Consider the following 9,764-nt stretch of genomic DNA (forward strand, 5'->3'; position numbering starts at 1 on the left):
GGTGAAAATATTGAGGAAATGACTATTCGTTTCAATCATTTCATTGCTAAAATGAACAAGTTAAAGATGGAACCTTATAAAACTGACAAGATTGATACATTTAAAAATGCTTTACCTAGTTCATACTCAACATTCCTGATGGTGTTAAAGGAGAATAATTATTTCAAAAATGAAGATTTAACTGCTTCTGAGTTTATACAAAAGATTGAAGCTCGAGAATATGACTTGAAGTGTTAAAAGTCATCAAAAAAAATCAAGATCCATCCTTCTATGGTGGATGTATGCGTTTGAGCACCACAGTATCTCCGATCACTACTTTTCTTACTCAGAATGAAAATGAAAGTTCAACAACTTATAGTGATCCAAGTGTATGCTTTTTAGCATCTGGAGGTTCTGGATCTGCTGGAGGTTCTGGAGCTTCGGCCACTGCAAATCAATTCTCAGCACCACTTAACATTAACATGAAATAGGCTAAATTAAATTTTGCTTTTTGTGTGGTTTTATGACTTTGTATGAGAATTTGGTTGGTAGTAAAATTGCCACAAGTGAGTTAACCGAAGAAGATTATGACCAAATTGATCCTGATGATTTGGAGCTCATGGATTTAAAGTGGAATATGGCAATGATAGTAAGAAAGGTGAAGAAGTTAATGCAAAGAACTGGCAAAGATCTTCCATCATTGAACAAGAGAGTTGGGTTTGATAAGATGAAAGTTAAGTGTTTTAACTGTCAAGAGTTTGGACACTTTGCCAAAGAGTGTGACAAACCAAAGAAGGAGTACACTGGTCCTCGAAACCAAGATAGAAGTTCTTCTGTGAAAAAGAGTAATGATGCTGATAAGCCTTCTGGAAATAAACCGTCTGCTTCTGGATCACAAGCATTGCTGTCTGCTGTTGATGGAATTGATTGGTCACAAAGATTGTTGTGCAACGACAATCAAGCTAACTTGGTTATGTTCGAGTCAAATGAGAGTTTTCAAGATGCAAGTGGGAATGAGCTATCGTCTGTCAATGATACTGAGTCTGATTCTGATTATTCATGTGAAATGCAGCCAACTAAGTTTGCTTGTATGGCCAAAATTGACGAGGTTAGTTGTCACACCCCGATCGTGATGGCGGAAAAATCGAGGTGCGGCGACTAAGTCGTGATTGTTGAGCACAATAGTATAAAAGTCTAAATGCATAAACATAACCAAAATGTCAAATATTACATCAACCAGGTAACATGAAACACATTGTTTTAATACAAAATATCAAGTTTCCAACAACTCCTAGTCTAGCCTTCATCTTTCTAAGGCCTCTAAACTTGCTAGGGATTTCTTGCTGCATTATTTCCTGAAAACATGTAACAAACTGTCAACTACATAAAGTAGATGAGTGAATTCATAGGTTTAAAGAAAAGAGTTTTATACACAAACATACTAGTATAGGTTGTAGGGGTTTATATATAGGGTGTACCTGCGGCTAACCCACCACTCCTACAACTTATACAACTATGTTTGGGTATAATTCCCAGTTTTTAAAATGGTTTGTAAGAAAAGATCTCTTGGTTTTCCCACAGAGGTTTTTGTAGTAAGTCAAACATGAAATGTTCTCCTGGGCTCTCAACGGGCTTATCAATCTCCCATTAGAGTCGTATGTGATAAGATTACTCAAAGATTTGCGGTCTCCCAACGGTACATGTAGCACATAACAGTTAAGCATAAACAAGGACATATAGATTTGAGCATGCTAAGTTTACTAGATAAACCAACACCAAAATCCCATTGTTTACTAGTATCCAAGATGATGGTGAACAAATGATGATGATGATGAATGATGATGAAACCCAATGATCACACAAGACTTGATTGAACTCACGCAAGACTTAAACCAAGACTACCTCGTTCTTGCCATCCAGGACTCAGCTAGGTTCTACCGAGAGTAGGATAGACACCCCAAAGAATCCTGGGTTCCCTTGGTCCCTACCGAGAATAGTATAGGTCCTCAAGAGTTATGGATTTCACCGAGACTAGTATGAAATCCCATGAGTTACGAGTGCCACCGAGAATAGAATGCCACTCATGGTCGTGAGTTCTACCGAGAGTAGAATAGACTCTCGCGTCCAATTCAACTCATGATGTTTTGATCTCTAGATTTCCATGCTGACACAATGACTATGATGATATGAATTTGATTCCCGTTCCCATGATGTCAATGTTCACAGAATTTCCCATACTCATTGATTTCCAATGTTCTTAGATCTCCATGAGTTAATGGGTTTTCCCCATGTTCATAGATTTCCAAAGTTTATAGATTACCAAGAAGCTCGTGGATTTCCGCACGTGTGTAGAAATCCAAATGTTTATAGTTTAAAGAATATTTGCATAAATGATTTTATCCAAACGTGTAAAGTTACCATGTTTCCACCCCATAGTTTTGAAAAGCTTAAATAGGGGCTATGAACTCACCTTGATCTTGGGTTAGGATGGTGCTACAATAGATCTCCTTAGCCTAGAGTTGGACATATATATAAGGTTAACAACGTGCTATAAGTCTAAGAAAACGAGCTTACGTGACCTCGAGCAAAAACTGGGTTTTAAAGACGAAAACAGCTTGGTTCTGGCTTGATTCGATCGAATAGGAACACGTTCGATCGAATAGGAACTTGTTCGATCGAATAGACACACATTCGATCGAATCTGAGGCACACTCGATCGAACTAGAAACACATTTGGTCGAACCAGTTGGGAAAACTCGTTCGGTCGAACATGGAACTTGTTCGATCGAATAGACACTCGTTCGATCGAATACGAAACTCATTCGGTCGAATGAGTTGGAGACCATTCGGTTGCTTTCCTATTCGGTCGACCGGACTGGTTCGATCGACTGGTTCGATCGAATGGGCTGATTCGATCGACTGATTCGATCGAATGAGTCTGATTCGACTCCTTCAAGCTGGGCGACGGAGAAACCTACGGGTTTTTCAGATTTTCCAGATTTTTGACCCAAAATCGAAGTTTTTGACATGGAAATGCTCGGGATTGAAGGGGACTATCGATTCCCAGTGATTTTAAACACAAAAGCCTGCATTTTGACACCAAAACAAGACGGTTTTTGACCCGAAAACTCAAGAAACGAAAATGGGTGTTTTTGCTCGATTTGAGGCCGAAAATGGTTATGAAAATGGATGATTTTCAAGAAGATCTTACCAAGAACAACAACAAACAGATTTGTGGACTCGGATTTGAAGTTTGAAGACTTTCTCTCTCTAGTTTCTCTCTCTAGAATGAGAGTGTTTGGGTGGGAAGTGTTGGTGGAAATGAAAGAGATGGTGTAAGAATACTTGATTTTCCGCTTAAATACTCGGGTGACTCGGGTTCGGGTTTAGGCTACCGACGGGTCAAGACTAGTCGAGTTCATAAGTTTTTAAACAAACTAAAACTTTTTCAGCAAAACTTTTATAAAACCATTTTCCGAATAATTATTTGAAATCTTTTTAAATAAGAATATTTAATTTTTCGAAAGCATAAAAATTAATATTTTTCAGGCGTAAATGTCGTTTTATAAAATAAACATTTTAAATGATAAAAGCAGATTTTTTTTTTTTTTTTTCCAATGATATGGGTTCCGAACTTATCGTCCAGAATCCCAAAGTCTATAGTTTCCGATGATTTCACGATCCTAGTTTACCAATCGAATTTCAGGGCGTTACATCCTCCCCAATTTAGAGGAATTTCGTCCCGAAATTTAGAATTTAGTATAGTTGATGCAATGATGTTTTAGATTAAATGATCCCATGATGACCACTATGCGCCACTACCCCTAATATTCGTCTTGGATACCACCCAAATCAAGTTGAAGGGGTTTATATATAGGGTGTACCAGCGGCTAACCCACCACTCCCTCAACTCCACTTGGGTGTTTCTTTCGACTCCTATTAGTTCAATGACACACAGGACGACACACTATTTTCCACTACAAGGCATCACCTTCAAGCTTTACATCAGACATATTCATTTCGGATTGAAGGGGTTTATATATAGGGTGTACCAGCGGCTAACCCACCACTCCTTCAATCTCCAATGAATAATTCCCTCAATAACTCTTGAATTTAACGCCTCACAGCTGCCACGCTAACTATGAGTCCCTAATTCCAAGTCTCGCTTCAGACATAATCAACTTGTGCCGAAGGGGTTTATATATAGGGTGTACCAGCGGCTAACCCACCACTCCTTCAACATTCATTGATTAATTCCCTACACGAAGCTTGAGTTCACGACTCATAGTTACACAATAGCATATTGTTTATACACGTATACACCTGTGAACTTGATGTTATTATATTCCGGACTATAATTACGAGTTCACCTTGTATCAATGTATAAACTCCATTGTGTGCGGCTAGAAAAATCGACACGACACCACACACACACACACAACCATGCTTCATGAATGCTAGAATGATGACAAATTTTGGCTCAATGATACATAGTTTACCCCAATGTTTACATGATTAAGTATGCACAACTTGTGTTTTCCAGCACGAGTCATGGGTAGCCAAACTTGGTGTTATGCAAATAAGAGAATATTTATAAGCAAATAGGAACAACATGATACTTCATTGATTGATATTGGTCCCTGATTACATGATTACGATTACATAGACTCCAAGATTTCTAGAATTACAAAGATGATGACTATGCGAACAGATGAGGGTATTCCTCCTTCATCTTATCCTCTCGTTCCCATGTGAACTCGGGTCCACGATGGTTGTTCCAACGTACCTTGACTATAGGTATCCGGCTTCGCTTAGTCTTTTTGACTTCTCGATCTAGGATCTCGACAGGTTCCTCAACAAAGTATAGTTTGTCGTCGATGTGAACCGTGTCGATCGGGATTTGAGCGGTCTCGTCAACGAGGCACTTTTTGAGTTGCGACACATGAAAAACGTTGTGAACACGGCTGAGTTCTGGAGGCAATTCCAAGCGATAGGCTACAGGTCCGACCTTTTCGATGATCTTGAAAGGTCCTACGTACCTTGGAGCAAACTTTCCCTTTTTCCCGAAGCGAACAATGCCCTTCCAGGGGGAAACTTTGAGCATTACGTGATCGCCTATTTGGAACTCCAGAGGTTTGCGGCGTTTGTCAGCGTAATACTTGTGTCGACAGCGGGCGTCCTTAAGTCTTTGCTGAATGATGGCGATACTGTCAGTGGTTTCCTGTATCAGTTCCGGGCCGAGGATTTGAGAATCTCCGGTCTCGGACCAACACAGTGGAGAACGACATTTCCTGCCATAGAGTGCTTCGAATGGCGCGCATTTGATGGTAGCATGATAGCTGTTATTGTATGAGAACTCTGCAAGAGGAAGGTGAGTCTCCCAGCTACTACCGAATTCAAGGATACAGGCTCTGAGCATATCCTCCAGGGTTTGTATGGTCCTTTCGCTCTGTCCGTCCGTTTCAGGATGATAGGCAGAGCTAAGTTTCACACTTGTCCCAAAGGCTTTCTGAAATGACTTCTAGAACCTTGACGCAAAAGAGGGGTCACGGTCAGACGTGATGCCCTTAGGCACACCGTGACGGGTTACGATCTCACGAATGTAAATCCGCGCCAGCTTCTCCGTAGTGTAGTCCTCGCGGACAGGGAGAAAGTGGGCAGACTTGGTCAAGTAATCCACGATAACCCAAATCGTGTCATAACCGCTGGGTGTCCGCGGGAGTTTGGTAATGAAGTCCATAGCGACTTCGTCCCACTTCCACTGCGGTATGATCGGTTTTTGTAACAGGCCAGATGGTCTCTGATGTTCAGTCTTGATCCGCGAGCATGTTAGACACTTACCGACGTATAAAGCTATGTCTTTCTTCATACCCGGCCACCAGAAATGAGACTTGAGATTCTGATACATTTTATCACTGCCCGGGTGAATAGAGTATCTGGATTTGTGCGCTTCGTTCAGGATAAGTTCTCGAAGTGGTTCAGAGTTTGGAATCCACATGCGATTTAAGTAGTAAAGTATACCATCAGACTTGGTTTCAAACTTCCGTTCGGCACCGCAAGATAGCATATTTTTGAGATCACCACCAGCAATCGCTTGCTTTTGAGCTTCAAGAACCAAGGAGGGAAGATTGGACTGAATACGGATCGCATGCAACTGGGTCCTTTCCTTGCGACTTAACGCGTCAGCCACTACGTTAGCCTTTCCAGGGTGGTAGCGGATTTCGCAGTCATAGTCACTTAGGAGTTCAACCCATCGACGTTGTCGCATATTTAGCTCCCTTTGGTTGAGGATGTGTTGTAGGCTCTTGTGGTCGGTGAAGATGACACATTTCGTACCGTATAGGTAGTGTCTCCATATTTTTAAGGCAAAGACCACAGCACCCAATTCCAAGTCGTGAGTGACATAATTCCTCTCATGACTCTTGAGTTGACGCGAGGCGTAAGCGACGACCTTACCGCGTTGCATTAAGACGCAGCCTAGACCTTGGCTCGAGGCGTCGCAATAAACAACAAAATCATCGTTACCCTCAGGAAGCGACAGGATTGGTGCATGGCAGAGTTTATGTTTCAATGTTTGGAAAGCCTCTTCTTGCTCTTGGTTCCAAATGAATGGTTCCCCTTTTTGAGTTAACATTGTGAGGGGCAACGCGATCTTTGAAAAGTTCGAGATGAATCGACGGTAGTACCCAGCCAAACCAAGAAATGAACGAATTTCGGTTGGCGTTGTAGGCGCTCCCCAATTTTTTATGGCTTCAATCTTGGCAGGGTCGACATGAATGCCTTCCTTGTTAATGATGTGACCTAAGAATTGAACTTCCCTTAGCCAGAATTCGCATTTGGAGAATTTGGCGTAGAGTTGCTCTTTCCTCAGCAGATCCAAGGTAAGCCTGAGATGAAGCTCATGGTCGGCTTTAGAGCGGGAATAAACGAGAATATCGTCAATGAAGACGATAACAAACTGGTCCAGGTATGGACGACAAATGCGATTCATGAGATCCATGAACACTGCAGGGGCATTCGTCAAACCAAAAGGCATGACTAGGAACTCGTAGTGTCCATATCGAGTTCTGAAAGCGGTTTTCGCGATGTCGTCCTCCATGACACGCACTTGGTGATAACCTGAGCGTAGGTCGATCTTGGAAAAGTAGGTGGCTCCTTGCAGCTGGTCGAAAAGATCGTCAATCCTCGGTAATGGATACCGATTCTTGACTGTGAGTTTGTTAAGCTCACGATAGTCTATGCACATCCGGAAAGATCCGTCCTTCTTCTTGACGAAGAGGACTGGAGCTCCCCATGGAGACGAACTAGGGCGAATAAAACCCTTGTCCAGTAGTTCCTGCAGCTGGCTCGATAATTCCTGCATTTCAGACGGAGCCAAACGATACGGAGATTTTGCCACGGGGGTTGCACCGGGAACTAACTCGATGTGGAATTTGACTTGTCGGCTAGGAGGAAGTCCGGGTAAGTCTTTAGGAAAAACGTCTGGAAATTCACGCACGACGGGGACATCAGAGAGCTTCTTCCCCAAAGATTTCCTGATGGAGACATGAGCTAGGAAGGCGAGACACTTCTTTCGAAGGCATCGCCGAGCTTTAAAGCAGGAGATTAATTTCAGACATCTGCCTGATCTTTCTCCTTGAATAATTATGGACTCGCCAGAAGAACAAGGAACGCGAATGAGCTTCTCAGCACACACCACTTCCGCGTGGTTGATGGACAACCAATCCATCCCAACAATTACATCGAAACTTCCTAAATGCATAGGGATGAGGTCAATGTTAAGAGACGTCCGATCAAACGTAAGCGTGCAATTGCGAACGATTTTGTTCACTTGGGTAGACTCTCCGTTTGCCATTTCGACAGAGAAAGCGGGGTCTAAGACAGAGGTTCCTAGATTAAGCAATGGGACCAACTCGCTAGAAATAAAACTCCTATCTGCACCCGTGTCAAATAGAATAGAAACCCAGAGATTGTTAAGGATGAACGTACCAGTAATGACGTCAGGATTTTGGCGAGCTTCAGCAGCGCCAATAGTAAAGGCTCGGCCTCGGGCCGGAGGAAGATTTGCAAGACGAGGACACCTGCTCCTGAAATGGTCCATGGCTCCACACTCGAAACAGCTTCGAGAGTTGCTGGGTTGGGAACTGCTGCTCTGTATCGCCAGTTGATTACCTTGAAATCTGCAGCGTTCCGCTAGGTGCCCCAAACGTCCACAGCTCGTGCATTTCCAGCACGGGGTTCCGGCAGGATGATGAAATTGGCAAGTGCCGCACTTGGGGTGAACCCCAGTGTACTCCCTCTTTGGCCTTCCTGAAGGGGTGGGAGCAGGAGCGACAGAGCTGATTGGGGTTGCGGGAGTAACCATCGCGTAACTGCTAGCCTTACGCTTTTTGATGCGGTTGATCTTTTTGGATGAGCCTTCAGCGGCCTTGCCCGTACCTTTGGCTAGGACCCCAGTCTTAACCTGGTCCTGGGTCAGTCGGGCAGCTAGTTCAATGGCCGCTTGTAGGGTTGATGGGTCAGCCCCGATAACGATTCCACGGACAGTGTCAGGTAGGCCATTGATGTAAAGCTCAATAGCCCGGGAGGGAGGGGTGACCAAGTGTGGTACGAGAAGGGAGAGCTCGTGAAAACGCTCCGTGTACCCTTGGTGATCGGCGCCCTTCATTTTGTGTACCCAAAACTCAGCTTCAAGTTTCTGCACCTCACTGCGAGGTACGAACTCGCGGGTAGCCAATGCTACAAATTCCGACCAGGTCATGGCCAAGGCAGCCTCACGCCCACGGGTTCTTATCTCGTTGTTCCACCAGGTCAGCGCGCGTTTAGACAACATGCTTGCCGCGTGCGTGACTTTCAGTGTCTCAGGGCACGAGCTAATAACAAAGGCTGCCTCCATCTTTTCGATCCACTGGAGGAGACCAACGGCGCCTTCTGTGCCGCTGAAGCTGGTGGGTTTGGTAACCATGAAATCCTTGTATGGCTTATTAGCTGGTTCATTTGCGTTCTGAGCTGGAATTTGGTTGGCCCCAGAGGTTCCTTCTTGCCTCAGCCCTTGGCTGATGGTTGTTACCATGCCTGGTAACACAGCCGCGATCTGCTGGGCTATAAGGTTGGCTAATTCAGCGGAGTCCATGGAAGCGGGTGCACGTCTGGGAGGCATTCTTCGCAAAACGAAAAACGAGCGTTAAATAGAATCAATGACACGCCAAAGATTATGAATAGAGGACATAGATTATACCAAGAACACATAATGACATGACTCAAGAGATTAACAGTTAATATGCAACACATAAGCACGTAGCACGTATATAAGTGTAGACATGTGATTGTGATGCATGAGCTATCTAGAGTCAAGGATCCTAGGTTATAGTCTAGGTCGGTTTCCTAATTCCCTATAACCATTGGCTCTGATACCAATCTGTCACACCCCGATCGTGATGGCGGAAAAATCGAGGTGCGGCGACTAAGTCGTGATTGTTGAGCACAATAGTATAAAAGTCTAAATGCATAAACATAACCAAAATGTCAAATATTACATCAACCAGGTAACATGAAACACATTGTTTTAATACAAAATATCAAGTTTCCAACAACTCCTAGTCTAGCCTTCATCTTTCTAAGGCCTCTAAACTTGCTAGGGATTTCTTGCTGCATTATTTCCTGAAAACATGTAACAAACTGTCAACTACATAAAGTAGATGAGTGAATTCATAGGTTTAAAGAAAAGAGTTTTATACACAAACATACTAGTATAGGTTGTAGGGGTTTATATATAGGGTGTACCT

Source organism: Bidens hawaiensis, unplaced genomic scaffold (genome assembly GCF_021521415.1).
Source record: "Bidens hawaiensis isolate Kalapana, Puna unplaced genomic scaffold, B.hawaiensis_p1.1 tig00015855_1, whole genome shotgun sequence".
Taxonomy (NCBI): Eukaryota; Viridiplantae; Streptophyta; class Magnoliopsida; order Asterales; family Asteraceae; genus Bidens; species Bidens hawaiensis.